This window comes from Anopheles funestus, chromosome 2RL (genome assembly GCF_943734845.2).
Source record: "Anopheles funestus chromosome 2RL, idAnoFuneDA-416_04, whole genome shotgun sequence".
In the NCBI taxonomy this organism is placed as follows: domain Eukaryota; kingdom Metazoa; phylum Arthropoda; class Insecta; order Diptera; family Culicidae; genus Anopheles; species Anopheles funestus.
The window spans coordinates 49,727,041-49,749,682 of record NC_064598.1 but is presented as its reverse complement, the minus strand read 5'-3'; the positions used below and the strand labels follow the sequence as shown (position 1 = coordinate 49,749,682).

At 39.2% G+C, this 22,642-nt stretch overlaps 1 protein-coding gene across 5 annotated transcripts in view; it reads left to right on the top strand.

Moving 5' to 3' along the window:
• The first annotated feature begins 662 nt into the window (after positions 1–662).
• The window catches only part of LOC125775052 (protein slit), a 173,183-nt gene continuing 151,203 nt past the window's right edge, over positions 663–22,642 (top strand). For 2 of the 5 annotated variants that reach the window (XM_049445506.1, XM_049445504.1), the window contains exon 1: positions 663–826. The gene's annotated coding sequence lies outside the window, so the exon portion shown is untranslated. Of the gene's footprint in view, positions 1,164–22,642 lie in introns of all 5 variants that reach the window. The other 3 variants (XM_049445505.1, XM_049445502.1, XM_049445503.1) reach the window with 2 other exon arrangements.

The window sequence follows — 22,642 nt, the reverse complement described above, 5'->3', positions numbered from 1 at the left end:
ATAGCAAATGTTTAGCTATGAGTTATTTGAAGCGTCTGATTACAAGATGTTTTTGCCTGAATATTTCTGTATAATTAAAATTTTAAATATTTAAATCAAAATTATAAATTATTTCGAAAAATTGTTTTCCTTGTGTTAAAAAAATTAATTTAGTGAGATAACTGATATCAGCATCATGCAAAATCCATGCTAAATGCTAGCAAAAACATTCATCAGCCGGTATGCGAGTTGAGCATGTGTGCGTTGAATGTTTATGCTATTTTGTGCTCTTCTCGGCCATACATGTTCGTCGCATCGAACGAACCCGCGCTCTTTTTTCTCACTCTCTCACTTCTTTCAGCCATGTTCAAAACATACGCCGTTAGTGTTGGTGTTGGGTAAAACGATTGATGTATTTTGTAAATAATCCTATTATTCGATCATTTGAGTTAAATATTAAATGTAAATTAATAATTTATATTACTTTTATGAAAATCAACATATTTTCTTACTTAAAAAAACACATTTGTACCAAACATAACATTGCATTTGCTTGCTTCATCCTTCGCGAGTGAGCGAGATGCTACATCAACATGAGTCTTCCGTCACTCTCACGGTTGAACTCGTCTGCTACGAAGAGAACACGAACCGACACGTACAGTTGTAGCTGCACGAGTGCACACTTGGAAGCGAAGCATTGTTGTTCGTTTTCTTTCATTAGTCGAGTTGAAATTTTGGTCAGCGTAGGACAGCGCATGACGCTCGTCCGCTTAAGTTTTTCAACGTGCGTTCTAACGTGGTTTTCGTGTAACTATTCGATTATCAAAAAGTGAACCAAATATTTAAGGTGCGTGAAATCATGATATCTTTTGTGTATGGTAGAGAGTGCTGTTTTAGTTAACCTAGCGTGAAATGATTGGAATAATGTCAATGTAGCAGCGTTTGGCTGTGTAGAGCGAAGCAACCTTAATTCACCGTGAAAGGAAGCGAATGCCCATCGAAAGAAAGCAGTCTGTGTTGTGAACCGCAGTGTGCTGTGGGACGCATTTGTCTTTACGTTCATCTTCGTGACCGGTGTTTGCGAATGTGGTTTTTCGTTTCTCTTGACCAAGAAGGTTTTGGCGTCGACCTGATGCATATTATTCGTGCTGCAAATGGCATTAATTTATACGGTTCGCTGAAAAGTGGGTATTGTGAATTGCAGGTTCCATTGCGTTGTTTTAATGCATGTTTATATCTGAAGTGTATGATTGTTTCGTTGAATGTGTATGTAAGTTCCCGGTTGGATGGTTAAATGTGTTTTTAAAATGTGGAAACATGTCAATGTGGGTCGAAAAATAATGTAACATATAAAAGTGGAGAAATTGTATATTGGTTTATAGTGTTATGTAGGTGTTACCAACGTAACGTGCAAAAGGTGTCTGAAGAATCTGAAAGTGTTGGATTAAACACGAAGAAAGCAATGTGCGTGATGTTTGTGGTTGATTAAGAAATGGAAAAAGCTCAATGGTGAATTTTGCATTCAACGCAACCAAAAAAAGTTTCCATCCCATGTGTAAAATATTCTGAGTGAATCAAACAAAGAAGTAATAAAAAAGTGTGACAGAACGAGACAAGTGATAGCGCAGTTAAAGGGAGAGAGAGAGAGAGTTAGGAAGAGTGCGTGATTTTGAAAATTGGTGGAATGGCTTCGCAAGCTGTTAAAAAGCGCATCAAAAAATGAAGGTCACACTGTGTAACGTGTGGAGATGTAGGAGTGAGTAAAAGAAAAATTGTTCAAGCGAGAAAACAAATGTGTGGAAAATAATCATCAACCATATAAATTCGTTTGTGAATGGTGCTGTTATTAAATACCTAATGAATGCCTAAAAAGAGCGTAAAAGCAATTTGAAAAAATCGACCGTTTGACAGTGATTATTCAGTGTGAAACTCGAAAGAAATGACAGTAGACCGTAGAAACATCAACATATCACAGCCATTCGATGCTGACAACAACACATGGAAATTAAATCGTCTTCTTAATCCGGATACGCATCGAATCCTGATGACAGCTGATCAACACATGCGGAAATAAAACGAATAAGGTACGGTAAACAAACTCCTGCGTGACAATATGGAAAAGTTTTCCAACAACCCCAGAGTATTTGGTAACGAATGTGCGCGGATTACACCTCCGTTCCTCACAATCTTTTGATAATCGTTGATTTGTAACCTTTCAACTTCCGTCCGTCCATTCCGAAACACAAGCTACAAAATTCCCTCGTCAAAAGTGACAGTTGCCGATGGATAATATTTTTCGTACCATGGCCTGCTAAGGAAAATGCAAAACAAAAGCAACCGAGCGGTGTACGGATCAATGAGGAAGCCAACAAACGCCGGCTCGGATCGATAAGGACCTGCCTGCCAACGGAGTTCTTCTTTTCCTTCTGCTCGTTTTGTCCAACAGAAGGCGCTTGAAAATTTGATCGAATTTGAGGAGTATACAGAAAATGGCTTTCTTGTTGTTCCGGAACCAATAACACGAGAAACCTTCGGACGTAACATTTTCGTCTACTGACGTGTGTCCCTGTTATCCTTTTTCAAGCTTTCTTTTTGTTAGCTGATAATACCATAAAAATGTGGAAAATGTCACGCCGACATAACGTTGGAGGGCAGGGAGAAAAAAGAATAGCTTTGAAAAGGTTATTCTAAAAGCCTTTTGATTGCTACTCTTCGATCGGTCGAATCGGTCTAATGGCTTTGTTGGTGAAAACATGCAAGAGAGAGATAGAAATGGAGTGCAAATGGAACCAAAAATATGGGAAAAGGCCTACTTGGATTAGTGATATTGATTTATGTTGATGTTGCGAGAACGATTTCGTTTTTCCGGATTCAAACCGGAAGCTAATCAGTCGTTTCCGATCCGATATTCCAGATTAACGCCAGCTGCATTTTGATACCGATAAGGTGTTAAAACATTGATTTAAGTCGCACCCGGCATAAGAAGGTGTGTTCATTGTTGATCATTGTTTGTGTTGGTTTTGTATAAATCATTAACAGCATACAACATTTATGTGATTCAGATTTGCGTTAGATATGCAAATGTATGGGTTATTTTTCTGTGCGAATGTCTACTGCTAGAGACTCATTGATGAAACACACGATAAAATTATGCATTTCGGGAATATTCGTTTTGATTGATAGATTCTTGTCGAGATAGGCCGCTCTCGTTCTACTATTCCTAATGGTTTTAGCTACAAATACAACATTTCCCAAGAAAATGCTACTTTCTTCCTTTCTCTTAAACGCTGTACGGTTTTGCATGATTGATTTTTGTGTAACACGGTTGATTGTTTCAGTATTTGGTCGAATGTGATTTGGGCATGCAAAACATTACAGCCTGTCAGCCTGCGCTCCGGACGTCGAACGTGGAAATATCGATTTTTGCTCACAGGTTGAACGGAGAAACGACAGGACACAGTGGTAAAAACTGAGGGCCAATTAGGAACGTGAGCAATCATTAATCATGCATGCATCATTACGGTATGATTTGGAAACAGCAGGAAGACATTTGTTGTGGAATCTATTTCGGAATGTCTACGCCATTGCTTTGTATGTTTCGTTGAATGTTTTGTATGTTTTATGTAATGCGTGCCAGACGGAACGATTTTATATCTTGTTTTTCATTCTTTCTCATGATGTATTAAATGTCTTTTGTTACAAACAGATTTGAGGTTCTTCTTGGAAGTTTACGTAAAAATGTTTTTATTTGCTTGAGCAATCTGTTGGGTTTTCACATCGAAGGTGTAACATTAGACAGTGGATCGAAGAAATGGGCTTTGTTCTTCGAATTTCGTTTGGCATTGCGTCACTAATTGGATTTGCAAACAAAGGTGTACATATCGGGGGCATTCTGGAGACTTTTTGCGAGATTTAGACATAACCTGTTTGACAAAATCCAACTCTCCATGACCACCATCTGGCTAATCCAACCAAATATCGTAGGTTGAGAAGGTTCATACCTGAATGATTGAAGTGAAGTTGACCATCATTCCAATCATGACTACGGTTCGGTTTTACGCAACATCGGACTCAAATTCATGTCACCGGAAATGGGTTTAATGTGAATGGTTGTGTCTAACGGTGAGTTATAGAGAAAGGAAGGCATTAAAGTGTCTATTCTTGTGAGTGGATTGAGTTCGATCGAATCTCCAATTCAATCATACCAACAAGACTAATTACATCCGTTCCCAAGCACTCGGACAAAGGTGAAGCAATGACGCTGACAGTTGACATTGAATCGATAAATGTGATCCAAAAGTATTGGAATCCACGTGCCATTGATGTATGGAAGGATTGAGTTGACTATTGCCAAAAGGGACAAGTCATTGCTGTAAGTGGATTAAATGTTTCAACTTTGAATATTCATCGTTCGTGAAGTTGATTGAATTTGATTTTTGGAGTTTTTCAACTATGACGCGCGTAGAAAAGCAAAAAACTAATTGAGCCATTAAAGTGATGTAACTCACAAAATTCCTCATCGGTGAGCATTTGCATTTATCGCTGAAAACACACAGATTCAGGCAAACCGCGAACGACTTTTTACCTTCACTACTTCAAACACTCATTTGATATTCATCCGACGTGCGAACATGTTTCCATCCCTGCAGTTCTGTCTTTGGTTCTGGCAGGTTGGTTTGAGTTCGTTTCGGTATCTTTTTTGTATGCCATTTTGCCAATTCGCCGGTAAAGTTTGGTAAATGCTGGTAGCTGCTCCTGCGATCGAAGGTGTGATTGAAAATCTTTCGCCGGATCCTTTGGCGGAAAGGTTGTAGGTTACGTGATGAGGAAGTAAAACGTGACGCCCGTTTTTGACGGAAGCGATTGCTGGTAAGGTCTTCCCTCATTCGCTCAAAGGCGGTTATGCATGTTTTAGAAGCATTCCTGTGTGTTGAGAAATTTTGTAGCAAAATGCCTCAATAGTGTTGCCGGCGCACGAACGTTCCACGAAGGCTGCTGTAGTTTAAGGGTCGATAAAATTAGTTATTCAATTTTTGTGGAAAATACCGTTCAACGACGGAAGTTCAAATGCTGCTAGAATATTCAAAGTTTAATTTTCGTGACATTATCATTAGAGTTCATTTGATTCGGAAGAGTTGTGCTGTGGTGACACTGAAGGAAATATGGGATGATGAAGAATCTATTAAATTGATTGGGAAGTGACACTATCAGAAAGAGCAGAAAAATGAGTTCCTAAATTATTCTCCATTTATAAAAAAAACTGTTTAATGTAGTTCATTTTGAACGGCAATAAATCAAATGGCTTTGTCTTTCTGCAAGGAATACATTTATAATTTCAAAGACAAATGGATCGACACCACACTAGTTGAGGTTCATGCTGAGTTCGTTCGGATCAATTAAGCCATCGTTGGTTTTTTGTCACCAGCATGCATTATCTCCCCCCGTGGAATGTTACGAGTCGCGTCTGCTTCCGTTTCGACGGGTAATATTTCCGCATGCTTAGCTGCTGCCGCTGGAACCGAAATGGGTATGAGTAACGGGCATGATTGTCCTCGTTGATTTTCCGTCGCCGGAACGTGAGAGCAACAAAAGATTGAAGAGAGAACTCCCGGCGAGCGACTAATCCCTTCACGCATTTCAACCATCATGCCCCACGGAAAGCCGGTCCGTTTGAAGGGAAGAAGAGAACATGGTTCCGAATCTGATTTGAAATTTGTTGCCCATTCGTTCGACGACATCACGTACGACTTCCTGCTCTGTAACGGAAGGAAAGACTATTTGACCCTGACTTTATCCCATGCTAGCGTCGGCCCTAGGGTTCCAAACAACAGACTCCGAACTTGTTTCGTTTAAATACACAGGCACAGAGAGTTGTGCTGAGGAAGCCCACTGGAATGAATGGTGATAATTTGCTTCGGATCGACCCAGCATATTAGGGACTTTTCTCACTAGAATATGTTTCTGGGAACAATATACCAAACACAACACAATACAGTTGGTAGGTGGTATGTGCTAAGTCACACCAGGGTTCTTGCTTCGAGCAAAGCTTGGGATTTGGTTGATAATAAATTTATGATCACGCATTTCCCGCAACCCTAGAATGCAGACGAACGATCGCAAAAGCACGTTCCGGGTGAGAATCGGAGGATTGTTTCTGAGTTTAAATCTCTGCAATAGTGGAGGTCCCAACTGTCTGAGGGTGGCTTGCTGCAATATATGAATGAAATTCTTGTTGGAAAGCGTTACGAAATTTCTAGAAATTATTAATTTTGTTTTGCAATTCGATTTGTTTGCGTACAAATTTATATACCTTATATTCCATTTACCAACTGTCAAATTATTTGTTTTGCTGATCAATGGTTGTTCAACTCAAATAAATTGAGTAAATTTAATCGTATTTTTTGGTCTGGTTTATTACAGTACAATTTTGCTTTCAATGGATTGGAAATGGAAAGATTTCTAAAACTTGTTAGTGAGGTGTTAATTGAATGTAGAAATTAAATGTCGATGTCAGGTTGCTCAATGAAATATTTGTAGCTATCTCTGTTTGCTGATAATAATTGTGAATTGATTTTTTTACATACTTGTCATGTTGTCAAATTATCTCATTAAGTTGTCTATGCTTGTGCTTCTTTCCTAACATACGTACAAACGATTATGTGTTTGGCAGAGTAATCTTCAACATAAGACATGTTGTTGTACCACTTTCCAGTCATTATGCATGTCACTCTCAACAAATTGAAACTGTTGGTCATTGCTGTTTGGCAATTGTTTTTAAGTTGTGTGTTTCTTGAAGGTCATATCGTGTTTAAAGCAAATCGGCCATATCCAGTTTTCCAGTTGTCATATAAATGTCGAATACACCAATGTGTCCTGTGTTACAAACCTTGCCATTATTTTTCATCTGTTTGCCAGATTTTTGTGTACGTTACATTGCATTACAGCACATATTTACTGTTTCGAATTTTTGCACTGCAGGGTATGAACAAGGTTTTGTTTACGAGAATCCAAAAAAACATAAAACAACGTGAATAACATCAATACAGGCGCCAGTCAGACGCCGTTTTCCTGTTCCTTTTTCAGCTGTTGATTTGCATAACCGTTACAGGACAACTAAACTTAGTGTAACGAACAATGTAAGGCCAAACAATGCGTAAATGGGAAGAATCATTTGGTTTTTGTTTTTTATTTTTATTATAACTAATCATTTTGTTATAGAAGGTATTTTATCAAATCTATAGTTCAAAACCTTATCAGTTTTGATACCAAGGTAAGACAAATGTAATAAATTCACTTTTTCGGTTTTTGGTTATCCCCCTACCATCATGTTGTTGGCTAAACCCTGTTCTTCAAGCTGATATTGTTTCTGGTAAAGATATTGTGGGTGTATTATTCGTCGGAAAAGAACAATTTTGTTTGGATGTAGAAGTGCAAAATGATGGCGGGGAGTTAAAAAAATACTGAAAGTGAAGCGAATTTACTCCATTCAGTTCATCAGTACTCAGGGGAAAATCGGTGTTGCATCCCTTAGGGAGAGCAATCGTTCATATTTCATTTTATGTTCAATAGTGGCACGGTAAAAAAATGCTTTCCCCTATTGGATTCTGACCATAATATGATTACACATTTTTTATGACTGTTTGTTGCAGCATCAATTTCAATTTAAATTCTACTTTGTTTTGTTAGTAATGCAAAAAGTTTTCAATATGCAATTGCATTAACATAATGGTCATTAGGACTTGGTTTAACTTTACAAGATTTTGTTCCCTATTTTTATGTTTCCATAATATTTGTTTGTGTGAATTACATAAATTCGGCCTCGCAATGCATTTTTGTGTGAAAACAAACAATAGAAACATGTTTTTATAAGATTAAGTTTTTTTTGTTTACATATTTAATTATGTTGTGAGAATATAAAAAAATGAAACATAGATTTAATGTTTTGCATAAATAGATAAAAAAATTGAAAAATGTTAGCTTTAGCCAAAGTCTTAATTTTGAGACAATATTTTTAATTATCAAACATGAGAAGAAGACTTGATGAAAGATCAGAAATAATGTTCGTTTTTTTAGAATGGATGTAATAAATTCTTAGTTTTTATAGTAAGTTGTTCGGTTTTCAAGATGTGTGATTAAAAATTAAAGTAAACCAGACAATTTTGCTTTTCGAATTACTTTGTGTTATAATACAAACTATTTACTTCGATTAACGTACAGCAACGTTCTCAATCTCAGCCGAGTGTCTTGATCGCTTTATGGCAGACACATGCAACTTTAATTGGATTTATATAGCAATGGGCACACTAGAGTTTCCCTTAGAACCGTTATGTTGTAGCTGATGGAAAATTGTTTTCCTGCTTACCACAATAAAAAAAGAACTGCAACACGCGTGGAAGGGAAAATTGAAATTGAATCCAAACACCGCCAAAAGCTGACAGAAGCCGAAGCAAACGAGTGAACTCTCGACAGTTAAGTACATTAACTCATTCTTCCTGTTGCCAGCTTGCCAGCGAGTTGGGCAAGTTTACTCAACCAAGGCAAGTGCCGGTTTGTCTAGCCGCACGACGAAACACGATGCAATTGCACAGTTTCTGAGGCTTCCGCGAGTAAAACCAGTGCATAAATATAATTTGTAGCACAAAGTGTGTGGGAAACCAGTCGTTCACCTTGTGTCTGGATTGGGCTCTGTATCATGGACCACACGGCCATCAGTGAGAAGCCCTCCAAATGAAGGGATGTGAAGGAACTCTCTGTGTATGTCTAATGATCCAACGCATGCGAAGAAGCTAAAGACAGAATGGATGCTTTAGTGTATCTGTAATTCTATGTGAAATGTTTCTTTTGTAGACATTGAAAAACAACTTAGAACAAGGATTCTTTTCATGTTACAATGGCGTAGAGTATGAAAAAGCCGTTCCGTATAACGTGAATGCCTTTTTAACCTGCTTTGGATTTATTTGAGAGCCCCCGAAATGTGAATATTTGCACAGGACCGATCGTGAATTTTTTTTCTGTTTGCAACCGAGTTTCTGTAGGATGTAGCTTTTGACTGTAACAAAATAAATTACATTTAATAATAGAGTAGACCACACGAACCAAGGAGGACGTACCGCGACCCCGAACCCCGAACCGTCCTTTGCGTGACGAAATACATTCAAAAAACATTGAAACAGTCCTGGGAATGGGCCAGCAACGAGGCAGGACACCAAAATCGTTAACAAGAGTTCTTCCTGTTCTTGGGTGTCTGTTGAAAGAAAAAGGTACATGGGAGCGCAGTATCGTGTTCTTCCCGACGCGACATGCAAGGATCCGGAACCGCAAGGAATCCGCAATCGAATTATACTTTAGCTTTTACCACCACCACCATGAATATTGTTGCTTTAGCGATGGCAACGGTTCCCTTGTCCTGTATCCCTCCAGGACTCATCTCATCTCTTTGGTTTGTTGTTGATTGTATGCTTTGTGTCGACGGCATCCTTGAGACTGTCGTCAGCTCCAGGACAACGGCATATCCCTATGGTGTTATTGAATGGGACGGTTTCTATGATTTTTATTGCCATTCGGTCGTCACCAGTCGATACAACGATGGAACGGACATGAGGGAAGTAGGATGTTTAAAATAAACAAAATTATACCGTAATGGTAGAGGCATCAGTCGTTTAAAAGCTAATACTGCAGTTAAACGCAGACAGCAATTTCGTTTTTTTTCGTCCAGTAAGTATCTTAAGGTTTGTTTTTGTGCCTGACACCTTTTTGATTTGGTGTGTTAAAAAAGCTCTATTCCAACAGTACGCTTATTCTCTTTTGAAGTGATTTTTGTGACTTGAATGTTTTCTGCTCACCAATACCGACGCGAATGTGGTTGCAAACGACGGACCGACTCAGACTAGACCTAAATGGATATGCCAATTATAGTGGTGATGATGCTGATGATGATGACGTTTTGGTGCTTGGGACTTTTACGATACTAGGAGGGCATAGAACTTCCAGACGATCATCATCGAGACGACTCCATGGGCAAAGAAGGGAATGATGAAGGCTGATAGGAAAATGAAAATATAACCTGAGGGCTTTCGTTTTGATGCGTGAGTCTATTGCTTAGGAGAGATTAGGACCATAGTTGGGGTGAGGCAGGAAAGTGATATTTAAGTGGTAGGTAATTCGTATTGTTTTCTAGGGGTTGAGCAGCAATAAATTCATCGTCATTTTCCACCAAATGACAAATGGGACGGTTAGATTGTGGAGATAGTAAAGATTGGGTGAAGGAATCATTCGTTGCCATTGAATACTGATGAGTTTTGGAAGAGATTTTCTGGGATATAGAGGAAATATACGTTTATATAAAAAGACAAATATTTTTACATGAAAATGTAAATATAACATTATACTGATCAGCCAAAGCAAGACTTCTGGCTTGTTATTTTACCGTGTTCTATTCCATCGACGTCCGTTTCATAAAATTCCCGAGAGAGTCAGTTATGGCTTAGAACCCATGATCTGTTGTCTAATTAAGCGACGATTTAAATTCCACATCAATTTTGTGCTGTCAAAACGTGCGCTCTTCTGTCTGCGCTTTGAAGCGTGCTGGATGTTGCGGATTTTGAAGGAAATTCCAGTGAAAAAAACACCATAAACGCGACGTGTCGTCTACGGTTGTGGAATTTTGAGTGCCGTTCCGACCTGTTTGAAATCGCTGCACTGGTAAAAGAAACAAAATATAAGAAGTGGACAACCGCTCTAGAGATGAGAAACGAGTTCTATAATTTGATGATATGAGCAGTGAAAAAATAGCTAGATGACCCTTCTCATCCGGGAATTGTGCGATAAAACCTTGAGTTTATTGCTTATCATTAGGTTTACTTCAGAGATTAAAATGTACTAAAATATATATTTCATCCACCTGTCAAGTCCTTGAAATGGTACAACTTTTAGAGGTAACCAACCAATATCAATACATTAAAATTTCTTGTTTATGGAAAATGTAAAGAAGAATTTTATCTGAATTCTATATTTCCCGGATTGCTTGTTTTCAGTTATTTTGAATTGCAACATTCAAATTCTGTTCAAACTCTCACATCGTTCGATGTCAAACACCTTGCGGTAATACAACTTCCGATTCTGATTGTTCAGTTCGTCAAGCACGATGACAGATTGACCTAAGACCTGGGGATAGGAACTCTGGTAGCTGAAGTTTCCGGTGGCAATTTGTTCCATTCGGGTGCTTGTTGAAGTAAGTGCAGGATGTTTGAAGTATTGCGCACTGTCCCGCAAAAGACCGTTCAAATGATCAATGGGACAAGCGCTTCCGTCGTGTCGCTTTTCGATGCAACCGAGAAAACCTGGACATGCGAAATGATAAATGAGTTGCAATGAAACTGCAGCATCACACGTACTGCACCATGGAAGGGAACATTTCGGCTTCCTTTTAGACCGATGAAGGAGCTGGCATTCCGTAGTACACTGTCACTGTCCTCTGCTGGAAGCATGATTTATGTGCGACGGACTCCATCGTCCCGACCATCCAATGCTATTCGGTCGTATTGGATGTTAGCGATTCATTCATTAAACGTGTGATGACCTTCGGTTGGTGGTGTAAAAGAAGAGCACTTGCGACATTCCATGAATCGAGGTACGATGGACGCATGTCATTGGATCGTCAAGACTTGAGAGCGGAACATTCTCGGGGGATTCTTTGAGGGATAGTGCACTTTGGTGCTTTTGGCCCACGCAGAGTGTCCAGAAGAATGTGTCCAACGTCGAATGTACATTGGACCATTGATTGAGGATTTCGAGTGATGTGTTGATGGGACTTCGCAGTGGAAGTCATTACGATTTATGCCTTGGTGTGGCGAGTTCTTTCACGTGGTTTAGGTGGTGATAAAAAAGTTGGGACATTGTGGCCGAACGCATTACAACATGTCCTTCGTCGCAGGGGTACTTTTTATCGATTTATCGACGGTTTGGGTTTATCGGTTGTATTGATCTTTGCCATTGTGTTGTAGATTCCTGATGGAATTGGTTGGTCGCTTGATTCTGTTGAACTTTGAAGAAATTTGAAGGACCAAATAAAACAAAAATCTCGTTCAATTCGAATACCATACCATCCAATGGACATTCTAAGCCCATCATGAAAATATTTCTGTTCCTATGGCGTTAAAATGATGATGAAACTGCTTTCAATATTCATCGAAAACATGAAATGGGAGATGAGCACCACGATAGATGTGGTGAATGGAGCAAGACGACCGACAGCGAGTATCAAGACACCAAATATCGCTCAGGATCGAAAGAGCTTCGATGAACACTAGAGGCCATAAAAAATGTTTTACAAAGGAACATGACATGTGAGGTCTCTGTGTATGCGCCAGGTTCGGTTGCTCCCTTCCAGGCGAGAATAAACGATACAAGCGTACAAAATAATAAAAAAGAAGGCTTACACCTGCTGTGCCACATCGTACAACCCGCTGAGCTAAGGACAAAAAACGTCCACATGCTCGCTCGGAAACACATATGGGAGGATGGATATGAAACAAGTGTAGGAACGCGTGCATTTTACGTGTACAAAACCGTTTAGCCTTAGCGCCTTGTATCTTTTCTAGCGAGGAATCTTCCTTTGCCTTCACGCGCTGTGAATCTAGTTCTTTGTCCTCTTTCACCCAACGAAACGACAATGCTAACAAGGGTTTGAACAGCACCTTCCAAGGGCTTCGTTTTCTTGGCTACGGGCAACAGCAACAGATCCTTTATCAGCCATTCGCCCTGTATTACCGTATCCTGAAATGGTGGTCCTTTGTCCTGGATTTCTTTGAGTGCTTTGTTACCAATTGTTACTGCCGTTCAGTGCAACGTATTCTGTGTAACTGGCTGAGTGGTGGCGTTTGATGGTTGATCGTGATGTAAGATGTCTTGTTATTTGTGAAGTTGTTCTCGTTCTTTTTGTATTTTTCGATATTGAACTGGCCGGCGGGATGCTTTTGTTGTAGAAATTGCTTTTGAACGATTGCGGTTTGGTTTCTAAATTGGTGTCCGATTGATCCACGTTCCAGCACTTGACGAAGGACCTTTTTTGCGTTTTTTTTTGTTCGATTGCTAAATGTGATTCGAGAAGGGCGGAGATAAAGATTAAATGTAGGATTCAAGCTAGTTAAGCATCATGATCTTACTTACTTACATGAGTACCATTAAGAGTTGCATTGGTAATGTATCGCACATTTGAGTTGCACTTTTCACTCTTGTTTCCTGAAGATAAAGTTGAATGAACGGAGCTGACCGGTCTTGGAAGCTGGACTGAGAGCAACTTTTTACACCTACGTAAACATGCGAAGTTGAAGGGACGGTTGTTACCCACAGCACACGACCATTTTCAAAGTGAACATCAACACTGCGGACAGAATGGCGACAGTGGAGCAAAAAAGTTGCATGAGAGCCTTCCCTTGTGCGACAAACACAGTCACCAAAGCTTGCCCAGAAGATTGTGGAGAATGTATCAACGGTGTAACTCGTAAAGAACTGGTCTTTGTTTGTGTGTTTCTATCGGAATCACTTCTTAAGACACTGGAGTTCGACTAGGATGAAATACGAAGGAAATCACATGACCCAAGTAGGAACGTGCGAATAATCTTACTCAATTCACTCACGACTCGTCGTAGGCAGTTTGGCGTGCAACGGGAACTTAGAAAGGGCTCGCGAACTTGTTGAAGGTTGAAAATATATTTCTCGATTTATCGTGACGGGAAATCAGTTCCTCCTTCTCTCGTTCATTTCAACAGACATTTGTTCGAAGGTATGCTTGAGTCTAACGATTGTACCTTCCTCTAAACGCATGGAAACTGTGGTTTCGTCGTTGGTTGATGTTTGGTGTTGACCGGATACATTGGCATCCGTTTACAAGACACGCGAAAAAGTGTGTCATTCAGCTGTAGTTGTGCAGTTGATAGTTACCCCAAATGATTAGTTCCGTACGCAAAACATTGGCATAAAATTGAAAAGATTGAATGAACTCAAATGATACTATTTTAGATATATTCTCTGCAATATGTGTTTCCCAAACCCCAATCTAATCAATAATTAATGCACGAAGTACTTGCTTTCGGAGGTATGTTGTGGAAAGTTTGAGATAATCTGACAGGAAACTGGAATGGAATCAAGGCAAACTAGTGGAAACTATCCAGTGGTTGATGGCGCGAAAATCGATCTGAGACCGTGTGACCACAAAGCATTTACACCATAAGAACCCTCTAGAGTAGAATGAACGTGGTATGAAGGTAACATTGGATATGTCATGAATTTTGTGTTTGATAAATTCTCCAACACCACAATGCAGCGTTGATGTAAGACATTGATGAGAAGGAATGTGGAATTCGATATCAATCGCACTTGTGGTTCTTCTCATACCAAGCACCTTGCATTCTTCATCTTTCATTAGTAGCAAAACAAAACACATTCTGTGGGAAGATGGTCTGAGCCACTTTGAATGTATGACCCATTTTGTGAAGTTTCTCACTGATGTCTCAGGGCAATGTCATCATAATTGAAAATGTAAGTTCCTTGGTAGTAATGAAGGTTAATGGTAAAAGTAAACTTACCAAAGGCGGACACTCGTAGGTACTCGCTGCATTCGAGTCTTCAACCACGCCTGGGTTTAATGCCATTCAAACAAATGAGTGGGCTTGTCTATGCGTTTAATTTCAATTGATCCAGCAAACATTTACTAATTTGTTTTCGAGAGAAAGAGAGAGTGATGCTGGATGCATAACAATACGACAACGTGGACGTACTGAGGGTGCTAAGTGATTTAAGCGTCAAATGACCCGAAATAACTATCAATGGGACGAAGTATATCTCAAAAAAAAAAAACTCTTGAACAAACAGAAACGAGCAGCAGAAGGAAGGAGAGCGATTTGTTTTCCAAACTACTTCGAGCGCTTCTTAACGCCAAGTATTCCAAACAATCGGCCAAATGCGAAGTGGCCCTTCGGGAAGGTAATTAGCTTGACTGGTGTTACATAACGTTGCTGTGAGTTGTAGTTATGACATGTCAACTGAAAAGCGTTATAGAAAAATATTGTATAGACTACTGAACACCTTCCATCTTGACATTGTGGATAATTTGGTTCTCTTCTTGGTTTGTTTGTTGTTCTAGTCTAAGATATATTTGTGTTATTTACATATTTTGGGATATATTGAAGGATAAGGAAGGAACAAACACTGTTGATTTCTACTTTCCGAGCTTTGGTTGTCGTCATTGCTAATCCAATCACCACCCTCAAACGCAACTCGCAATGCCTCCGAGGAATAACTGACGCTACCCAAAACGTTATCATCGCAATTTATCTATTCATCAGATTAATACATTTTGTGTGTCAACTATCTGTCATCGTTCGTGACGAGTACATGAGCCCATCAACCTCGCCCCATAACAGAAAACCTGCACGCGGAACCGGAGCGATAATGCCGGTTGTGTATGGGCTGGAATTATTAAATCAATCAAGTGATCGCGTTCTTCTTGTACGCTTCGTTACTGTCTAGCTTCTGGCTTGGACGATGATCCAGACTGTGAGTAAAATTACACCATCGGAGCAGAGACACGGAATGGATGTTGTTTTGTCCACCAACCGAAGGAAGAGACCATTAAGGTGGTCATCAATTTCGAACGTTGTATGAAAGAGCTGTGATAACAATCATGATCGTCGCTTCCTACCGTTGGCTGGATATGCGTAGATTCGTGTGTGGTTTATGCGTTCCTCTCGCCTTCTTCTCGACCGTAAGGTGGAAGCTCAGGTTCTATCAAAGTTTTTACGCATGTCCACTATCTACCACACCACAGATTGGTCTTCTGCCGTGTCACATTACCTCTGGCAGCTAACCCGATTTATAACATTCTCCTGTCTCGATGTGCCATAATAAGAGCAAGTGTTGGCTAACATGGTGGTTGCGGTAAAATAATACCCAAAATGATACATCGTCACTCGTCTATATAACGTCGTTGACATCATAAAAATGGATTCCCATCAAACTTCATCCAACGCAAGCGAGCGTGTATAGCTTCCGCAGTTGTGTGGTGTTTGAGCTCCAAAAGCCAACCATCTGACCAACTTGACAACGGGAAGCTGATGAAAATGGCCCGATGACAGCTCGTATCGGATTCCGGGTAATGTTGAAGGCTACCGTTGCAGCTGAAACGGTCATCTGCGGAAATTTCGTGCGATGATCCGTTTGATAACATAAATCTCAACCAATGTAACATAATCTCGATCCAAAAAGGGGGAAAAGATGAGATATGGAGGCGTCGTATTGGGGTTCGAAAGAGGCAGTAGCGTGAAAAGACGTTTGTCGTTAGATTTGGTATCCAACGCTGTTATGCTCTGGAGCGTTGGTTTGATGCAGCTTCTGTTTATATAGCTTTAGCGAATTGAACTGGCTTGTATGGAATACATTGTTGAATGTGAAAGGTTTGTAAGACTTGCGAGCAATGTCCAGAAGGAAGCTTCCCCAAACATCCAGCTATCGGATGGACAGAAGGGCACATAAGTCACATAAATCATAAGTTAGCGAACAAAGGTTACGGAACTGTGCTGTCCTCCGGGAGTTCTCGTGCGTTTTGGTTGATTTCTCAGACATTGAACGTAGTATATGTGGAAGAATTCGGAAGAGTTAGTGTGGTTGGGGCATTAGTTATGGATGCTGCCGTGGACAGGAAGGTGTCGAAAGTTTGTGTATTGCGTCGAAGCGTCGACAAAGTTTCGCGCGAAGCATTCTCATGACCATATGAAGGCTGAATGTGTAGGGGCCAGGTTTGGTGCATTATTGGTTTCTCTTTCATGATCAAGGTATCGTTCTCTCTCTTTCGAACGTAGGCAGTCGTATGATGATCTTGATTTTGGTTGTGTGGATGAAATGGTTTTGGTCTCTGTTTTGGTATTTTTTTCTCGTCGTAAACGCTGTTCACAACAGTTACGATATGAAACTTATACCCATTCCGTTCCGTACAAAATCCACAAAATGGAAAAATAAAAACAGCGACCGATGATGTATGTGCTCGTAAAAAATGTTGATTCATGTTGGTGTTTGGTTGCGGTGGCATTGAAGAAGAGAGCGAAATTGCCAGTCGCAAACGAGTGAAATCGGTAACATTTGGTGCTGTAGGCTGTGGATAAAAACGTGGCTTGTATCGACGCAATTATCGCGACCGACGCGGATGGTCCATGCTCCATGTATTCCTTTTTGTGGGAGTTTATTGAAGGTTGATTTTGGATGATAATGTTGGTAGTTGGACGAACGTCACTCAATTGAAGTTAATCAACTCCCGTTGGTAGTATCGATTTATCTTCGTTTTTTGAAATTACTTTTTGTACAAGATTGTCGATCACATATATCATTGTGATATTATTGAAGGGTTTTTCATGATGATGTTGACGATGATTATCTTGCCCATAACTCCTGCATTAGTTCGAGGGGGATTAATTTATCTTAAATAATTTTTTTTAATAATCAAGAGTTTGTAATTATTCTTATGAATGAAAGCTAGAAGTCAGACTTCCGAGATAGATTTGAGAAGATGATTGCGAATAACATGTTTGTACCATATCTGAAGTTTAAAGATTGGCGAAAAGGATTAGCAAAGGATTAATTTTTTACAATATGTACAATATGCAGTACTGAAAGTTTAAGTTTATGATTATTATCATTACCTTCATTTGCGTTCTGTATGTCTGCCTTGGGCTTAGCGCAAACGTGGTACTAATGTTTTTTCTTGCTGTGTTAAATAGTAGTTTAATTAAGAATGGGTCATTTATGTTTTTTTTGCTCTATCTGAGCTATATTTGGGCATCATTATGCTTTTAATGTTCTTGAGAGTAATATTCCTTGGGAGAATATTTTTGCGGCTCAATCATGCAGAAATGAAGAAGTTTTTACATTAATTTCTGTGCAGAATGCATAAAGTGCATTTGCTGTGAACTTACTTTCGAGAAAGTTTTCTTAATGTATTGCTTTAAGCTCAGTGAATTGTTTTTCTTTTATTTAAAACAACATTCAGACAACACTTTGGTTATCAATATGTACATGAGACATTTCACCAAAAAGGATTCCAAGCGAATTTCTCTTTGTCCGAATTGCCTTGTAATTAAGGCAAAAATAATAAAACATAATACGCTGTAAAGCAGAAGTATCTTTCCCGAGAATTGAGGATAAAATCATCTTCCTGTTTGTTTTGGTAGAGATAGAAACCGTAAACAAAAAAGGCAAACAGCTGAACGATCATAAATTCGTTTTCTCGCCAAGGGTAGTTGTGCTGAGGGCAACGGATGTTCTCAGGCTTTTAACGTGAGATAACAAATAAACAGGTTGTGAAAATTGATCTTTATTTACGATCAACTGCTGAAAAGGATACATTTCGTTCAAACTGTGTTATCATTAGTAAAAGGTTTATGATGTAGCGTGCAAAGATGTTTCTATTTGAGATTTAAAAACCATTGAAGAGTCTTGCCTTTGCGATACAACCATTGCAATGTATAAACCATTTGCTCCGATTTCCAGTTTCGTTTTCCATCTTATGTTGCATTAATTTTACTTCAATGATTTGATTGAACTGTTATAACTTTTATATTTATTCGTAAGCCTGTAACTTGAATTTCCACATGAAGATTTTTTTTTGCTAGAACAAAAACCATTTTCCTCCTTTCAGAAAAACCCTCAAAAGTAAAGTGATAAAAATATAAGAACATCTTTTCATTTCTCGTGAAGCGTATAAGCTTAGTATCGCTTAGAATTTTCACTCCTAATTGTGTTTGTGGAACATACTGTTGAACACCCTACGTTGCTGGTGTCACAAAAGCCCTTAAATTACAGACATCCGGAGAAGAAGTATTGTGTCGTGCTGCATCCTGCCGAGGACACAAAGAAAAGCGTGGAGAATTATTATGTTTTCTATTCTACAAAGTTGATCGTTAGTGCTAGTGCACTGTTTCTTTCATCAAGATTTTGACCACGTCGCCAGGGTATGGTAGTTCATCGTCCGATGCCACAGTGTCGCTGATGGCTTTGCGCATCAGTACACTTAAAAACATTTAGTCACCCATTACAAATCATCTTTCTTTTCAGTGTAGCTGAGCAAAACTGTTTCAAAAAGTTTTATTTTCACGTTTTTTTCAAAGAACCAAAGTCTTTACATTCTATGAAAAGAGAGCTATTTTATAGCACTGATATCGAAAAAAACTTCAAAGTATTCGGAATTTGTGAAGCGGTGTTTGAATGTTCGCATTGGAGTTTATTGCCAGCTGTGTTGACCACTTCGTCGCTTGAATGCATTTCCATGAATGGAAGAGAATTTTTTATAAAGCAGACTAACATTTACGGAGAACGAGAAATGTCATTTTATTTCAACAGTAGCATTTAATATTTGCAGTTATTATACGGAATTCTGGAATTTAGCAAATATCTTTTTTCAACTATAAGATTTCAAGACGTCAAGACTTACTTCAACAAGATTTACTTACCAGTATTCTGCAAAATTATAACACATTTTCTTTTTCTTTTTACAGGTATGTTGAGACTTGGATTCAGTCATAAGTGATATGTGCCACAAAGATACGTATGTATAAAAATATTAAACATTTAATAAACTCTTATGCTCAGCGACTCGTTCTTTCATATGTCTGACATATTTACTATGTACTATGCAGCCCGTAGCCATATAGTACACCCGTTATTGCTTCATCAATTCCAAACCTTCTTAGTCACGTCTTGGGATCAAATTATTTATTTCATTTCGTAGCTATTCTCTGCAAGCGATCAATTCGTTCGTTACAGAATGTTTGCAACATGTGTACATAAAAGACGCAATAGGTAGAGAAGCGGTGCACTCGCAATTACTAAAAACCACTCTTGCGCCCAGTGTATAGTTCACATTTATCGTATTTTGCGTTACAATCACGTGTCGCCCAGAGAGAGGGAGGCAATATTAAACCTGAATTGCTGTGTGGGGTGCGTTCCGTACGGTGTTTGTGCAGTGTCTCATAAATCTTGTCCTGTCTCGTTATGAAATATTCCACTAACGATTAACTGCTACACTTATATGTCCGAATGACCGTTGCAAAAGACTGCAAGCGGTTCGAATTCTTAAGGGGCCCTGTTCGTAAGCAAAACTCTGTGTAGTCGTTCTCCTTCGATTCCCTTGATCTGCAACAGACAGCATTCCTTGTTGTAAGAAATAGGAGATATGACTTCCTCTAACGCCTTTCGTTACTTCCTGCCCATACCTACCCGGATCTTCATCATTGGTTTATCCGTGTTGCGTCATCGCCCTTTTTGAGGATCGTTTTTGCTACAATTTCTCAACTACACTATTGAAACGTAACTTATGGCCGAGCACTTCCGTTCGCTTATTGTCCGCTTCCGGTGTGCAACGTGGTTCAGGAAAACGCGCCGAATCATAATCATTTCGGAAAAGCGTGTGCCTTTTTTTCTGCTATACGCTTTTCATCCTGTTAGAAAATATCAAGAATCCGGCAATTAGATTCTTCCGCTGAAATAAAGATAGACCACCGTGGAAAGCAGTATTTCAGAACGACTTAAAATTGATCGCTCATAACGATATCTTTTTGATAAAATATTTCTTGGATCTGGTATGGAGAAGTTTTTAAGGCTGTTATTTAAGTTTTTTTGTTTTGCACTTAAGAAAAGAGAAATTTCAATAAATATTCTTTGAAAATAAATATTTTGTTTAATAGTTTCATCATCGTTTACTTCTATATTTGTTACCTTCATTGACACAAAAAATAAAATCCAATTTCTTATCCCAACACCGGATATTGGCCTAAGTCAACTCGGTTCATAATTCATTGTAGCATAAATTATTAAAAACAAGCTTTCGGTTTTCGCGGTAGAACATTGGTTGCGGAAACAATTTTATGAAATATTTGCATGACTGATTTTTCGCGGTCAAAGGTCGGTGGTTTTTGCTGGTGCAGGAAAACGCAAAAACAACACTCTGGCGCTTACGCAAAGCTTATGGAAAAGTGGATAAATTATAATGCACAACAAAGAAAGACGAACGCGGTGGTGTATCCAAGCGAAAAGAAACCAACGGTGGTTGTAATTAAATTTCAACTTTGTCCCTTATTACGGTGGGTTTCCATTTTAGATGAGATGTTGGTTGTTGATGAGAGTGGCACTGGCAGCAATTTTACAAGGCGCAAAAACCAAAGACACAAAAAACACAGCTAAACAGCAAACATGAAGCGTTTAGATTTCCTTCCAACGTGCACAGGTATTTTCAATTAGGGACACATGTACTTCACCAGCTTAAACAAGCCGAAAGCACTTAAACGCTCATCCTCTCTGTGCTTTTGGTAGGAAAAGTTTTTAGAATTGGATTTCCGTCCGAATGCTGTACGAGAGCTCGCTTCCACTTGATAAACCAAATTATTCATTAAATGTGCATTCCTTATTTGAACGATAGCATCATCAACCCCACCCAATCGGTTCGATTCGGTTCGTTTCGATCCATTTGTTCGCTGTACAATGGATGACTGAGCAGCGGAAGCATACCATGTCTCACACCACGATGCTCCATCGTCGAGGGGCTGGGGGTGAAATTTCCAATAAATATCGAACAAGGCTTCTACCACGGTTATCGCAAGCGGAAGCAAAATCTCCTAATCGTTTTCCTAACCCCCAAAGCAAACAATTTGCTTTCGGTTGCGAACGATTTTGTCGACGAGAAGGTGTAGGTCGTCGCTCAAAGTACGCTTGAACTGCAACCGACAGACAAGTGGAAAGACTTTTAAGATTGAAGGCGCTTTTGTACATTCGGAAGGCTAGTCGTATCCTTGTTTCCGGTTTGTTTGCTGTCTGAACAATTTTGACTCCAAAGATAGCTTCAGTTTGAAAGATCATTTGTTCATTGTCTAGACATCAAGAGCAGTTCTCGAAAATGTCCATTCTTCCAGAGGAGTGTGAAATATTGCAAAAGCTTTTTGGAGAGATACTTGGAAAAGTTATGCTAATAAATGACATAATGGATTTTATATGTTTCTAATTTTGGTTCCTGAACAAGTAATAATGCTGCTTAAACTGTCTTTTGCTCTAATCGTTCCATCTTTTCGAAAGCCTTTTCCATTCAGCCTTATCCAACTTACGCGCAGAAATGATTCGCTTCGTAGTCGAGTGTTTCCGTGTACGGAAAATTGCTCTCGGAAGCGGAAGTACACCCGACTAGCTGTGGTATATGTGGTTTCTGTTTGCTAGCCCGTGCTCAGGAAAACAATTTCTAGCGAAAAGTTATAATTAATAAATCAAATGAGTGGCGTTGGTAACTTGCTTGTTGGTGAAATTGCTCATCTTCCTCTTTGTGTCTAACGCAACATAACGTATTAACGGACTCGTACTTTAATTATCGTAGTTCGTAGTACTGTACTGATTCAGGATGTAATTCATGGACATAGCAATAGTTTACTAAATTCCACATAGTCTTAAAACCCCAAAACTCCTATATACTGGTAGTTGATGATTTTTAAAATAATAATTTTTTTTTGCTCGGCAGGACCGGGATTCAAATCCCATCCGGACCGTCCCCCGTAGCAAGGACTGACTCTCCAGCTACGTAGTAAAACAAGTCTTGATACGGCCAGTCACATATATATTTGTTTAGTATAATAAGTGT